This window comes from Dipteris shenzhenensis, chromosome 2 (genome assembly GCF_047967505.1).
Source record: "Dipteris shenzhenensis isolate YYH24624 ecotype China chromosome 2, Dip_SZ_1.0, whole genome shotgun sequence".
Taxonomy (NCBI): Eukaryota; Viridiplantae; Streptophyta; class Polypodiopsida; order Gleicheniales; family Dipteridaceae; genus Dipteris; species Dipteris shenzhenensis.
In genome coordinates, this window is record NC_141597.1 from 35,640,521 (window position 1) to 35,644,877 (window position 4,357).

Consider the following 4,357-nt stretch of genomic DNA (forward strand, 5'->3'; position numbering starts at 1 on the left):
AAATTCCACCATATACTAAGGTCTAAAGAGGACTAGCTATCCATGTATACTTTGATGTTATATGTGATGCTTATGTAGAAGTCTTTCACATCTGGTTCCACACTTGGCAAGTTTATAAAGTGAAAAACATTGAAAATTAACGTCACAGTAATGATAGCCATGACTAGTTTCTCATATGACATATAACTCATGGAGTCATGTCCAGAATGCAAGGTGAAAGAAGAGAAATACTTTGGGCATTTTGAGTGATGGGTTGAGTGAATTGAGACAGTACACACTCACGGCCCTTTACAAGAGGCACAATGACCTGTGACATGTGTTGCCAGGTAGCAGGGGGCTTCTCGATGCGATTAGCTAGTCGAGGTGGGTGAACGTCGAAAAAACGGCTCGTCCGAGAAATCATACTATTTGAGTGATGGGTCATGATCTCCTTATTTGGTTATTATCTGGGCAAAGTAATGAGAGATTCAACATCAATGGTGAAGGACACCATGGTCCCAGCTCCTTGGGTGCCTCCGCGAGACAACAAGTTGGTAGAGAGGGGAGGGTCCTCGACCGTGACTGTGCCTGTGAGCATCTCGAGCACCAAACCCATGGTGGGCCTCATGGGGGGCTTCTCCTGGATGCACCAGAGGGCCACCCTGATGGTCATTTCTGCATGCTCCCTATGGTGCTCATCCTCAATCAACTCTTTCCTTTAAGGTTCGATCCACGACCTCGAAAAGGAGACCCTCTCTCAACTTCCTCATGGCCAAAGCTGGCAAATACCAATCCTCGGGATCCTTCTGCATCTGATCCACACTCCTCCTCCCGCTCACCATCTCCAATAGCACTATTCCATAGCTGTATACGTCGGTCTTGCTGTCGATGCCCGCTCCCAGTAGCCATTCCGGTGCTAGATAGCCCGGCGTTCCCCGCATCGTAGTCATTAGCCGACTCCCTTCTCTTTCCACGCTACGTGATAATCCGAAATCCGACACTTTCGCTCGAAATCTATCGTCCAAAAGTATGTTCTCCGGCTTCACATCCAAATGCAAAATCGTCTCCTCGCACCCTTCGTGCAAATACGCCAGTCCCCTTGCCGTCTCCACGGCTATGCTGAATCTAGTCTCCCAATCCAAAGCCGCCGTTGATGATGACCCAGCATCCTCATCCTTGTTCCTGAAGATCCATCTGTCGAGCGAGCCTCCGGGCATGAGCTCGTAAACTAGCAATAGGTCCGCTGAGTCCGCGCAAAATCCTTTCAAGGACACGAGATTCACGTGTCGGATCTTGGAAATGGTGGCCACCTCCGCATAGAACTCTTTCTGTCCCCGCCCTTCTTTCTCCAGCCTCTTCACGGCCACCTTGCTGCCGTCTTGCAGTTCCCCTTCGTACACCGACCCGAAACCGCCTCGACCCAGCTTCTTACTGAAATTTCTCGTGACGCTTTCCAGCTCCTTGTATGAAAACCTGGTGGGCAGCCCGGAGAGGGTGTTCAAAAATTCTGCATCCAATTCCCCCAATTGGACATCATCCATAGCACGCTTAGCATCTTCCTTAACCTTGAGACCGTAAGCACACCGGAGACAAATCAGAAGCACAATGATCAAGCAAGAGCTAACGACGATCGCAGCAATAATAAGGCTGGAAGGATGGCTCTCGGTAATGCGTTGGTCGATTGCGAAAATCAGCAGGCCTATGACGACGCTCAAGGAGACGAAAACGAAGGTGATCCATATGGAGCTTCTCCTCGTGAACCAAAGAAATGATGCAGCTCCTTCCTCTCCGAGTTGGGCACGAGAGTCCTTTAGTCTCTGCAGACTTCTATTGATGAGTCCTGGGTGGCTATCTCTCACTCTCCTGATGCCTGTATCAGGCGACATGGATGGAGGATTTTGTAAGCTGGCAAAGCTCCACAAGTAAGTCAAGTCATACTGGGATGGACTTCCAGAGTAACATGTATATAAACTACAAGTTGGGCTGGAGTTCAATTCCTACTCGAGTAAGTTGTGCGCTTAGGTTACCATGTATTTAATATGGACTTTCACTCCTAGGTGACTATCTTTACTAGCAAGCTTCGGTAGAACAAGTGACTTTTCCCCTCTCTCTCTCAAGTCTTCCCCCCAAACTTTACTTCCTCTTGAACATCTTTGAAATGAGGAGCTTACATGGGCGCTTGCTAGCCATAGCCAGTCCTCTATTTCAACACATGGTTGCATTTTTCAACATTAGTAGCCCTCAATTCAAAATGGCATGCCTCAAATTCAACCCTCTTTTATCATCTATATGGCACAATCCCAATGCCACCCTTGTCATTTTCATCAAAACCTCCACTTAAGTCAAAGGGAGTCCCCTTTCCCTTAGGACAATTGCTTTGGCTACTAGGTGGCTACCATACTTACCATTTTCTAATGGTTAACAAAGAACTTTTACGCCTTTCAAGTTCTTCACGAAGTAAAGTAGGAAGTGCTTGTGCACATGCTTACACTTGACAATTAATGATCTCTAGGGGTGAATAACTGGAAAAACCCACATACAATGTTTGTTCAAGGGGTACATATGGGTCGCATAGTCCTAATTTAATCTTTTTGGATTTAGGAATAAAAAACCTCAATTTGTATATACATTTTTGTGAATGTTTTGGATATAAAATCCCCTTATATTGAACCCACGTCATAAGGTTGCACCATCTCCACATAAATTAAGTAGGTTGTCTTAGTAGCATTTACATAAAAATCTGTGGGGGGTTCACTATGTAAAATTTTCCATAGCATCTGCAAGAAAGCAGATATCTAAAATACTCCTACATTTGAAATTTTACATGTGGGGCCAAAACTAGATTAGGTATTTTTTGACATATTCCTATGAAAGCTTGATTGGGTGTAGCCATTTTTTGTGATTTCCAAGGAATATACTATGGACTGATAACTTGTTCATCGATTTATAATTTATGCATTGTTACTCAATAGAATTTGACAAACTTGGTGTCTAAACTTATCTAGACATTCCAAACTTGAATACGGGACCAAAATATTATAGATTTTCCTTCTTAAATGGAATATCATTAAACCATTTCAAAATGATATTTTGCATATGAAACATATGTTGGAGTAGAATTGTAGTAAAGTAAAGTAAGTAGAAGTTAAGTAGGTAGTGCTCATGCACATGCTTACACTTGACAGTTAATGACCTCCAGAGGTGAATAACTAGAAAAACCCACATTCAATGTCTCTTCAAGGGGTAATATTAAAATCCCTACTTAGATATGGGTCGTATAGTCCTAATTTGAATTTTTTGGATTTAGGAATTCATGTGAATATTTTTAATTAAAAGTCCCCTTATATTAACCCATGCCATATGGTTACCTATTTTATAGTGCACCCATCACCACATACTTAAATGATTTGTCTTAGTAGCATATACACAAAAATCCTTAGAGGGATCACTATGTAAAAATTTCCCATAGCATCTATGAGAAAGCATGTATCTAAATTACTCATACATTTGAAATTTTACTCGTGGGATCAATGCTTGATTGAGTATAAGCCATTTTTTGACATATTCCTATGTATGGAAGTCTACTTATGGGGTACAAACTTGATCGCATGTAGCCATTTTTTGTGAGATGTAAGGAATATACTATAGACTGAAAACTCATTCATTGATCTTATGCATTGTTACTTAACGGAATTTGAAAAACTTGGTATCTAAACTAATCTAGACATTCCAAACTTAAATATGGGACTAGATATCATTTTTGAATGGAATCTCATTATACCATTTCAAAATGTTATTTTGCATGTGAAACATGTATTGTAGACTATATATGAAATTCAAATTGATTTAAAAACATTTAAAAATATTCCACGCATAAATTATCATTGAAAAGTGCACTAATTGAGCTAGAAATTAGACTCCATAATCATAATTATGAGATAATTATGGAGTTTCTACATGGCTCTTAAAACATTGGTCTTTCATAATATTCATAGTTTGAATCACCCTAAAATGGGCATACTAGAAAATAATCAAATCATGAATATGTACATGTACACTGCTCTTTGTCCACCATTATTTATCCTTCCTTTCTTTTGCATTCATGTCCTTGCAAACAATGAGGCCCACAAACATGTCAATGATGACTCAATTTATTAATCTATAACAACATCAAATCCTCTAGTGTCTCATTTTACCATTTGATTTTTTCAATCATTTTAGGCCTCTTTGCACTTGCCTTGTGAGCACCAAGGAAATCCAATTTGGTGATGTATATGATTTGTAGTGGAAAACCATGGCCATCACCTCTTCCTAAAATTTCACATCTCTTGCACTTGATTTTAAAATTTCATGGCTCTCACTCTGGTAAATCCTAAAT

The 4,357-nt window shown here is 40.8% G+C and overlaps 1 pseudogene; it reads right to left on the reverse strand.

The window, feature by feature from the left end:
* Positions 1-262: 262 nt before the first annotated feature.
* LOC147904686 (G-type lectin S-receptor-like serine/threonine-protein kinase SD2-5 pseudogene) lies at positions 263-1,865 on the reverse strand (annotated as a pseudogene).
* Between the last annotated feature and the right edge of the window lie 2,492 nt (positions 1,866-4,357).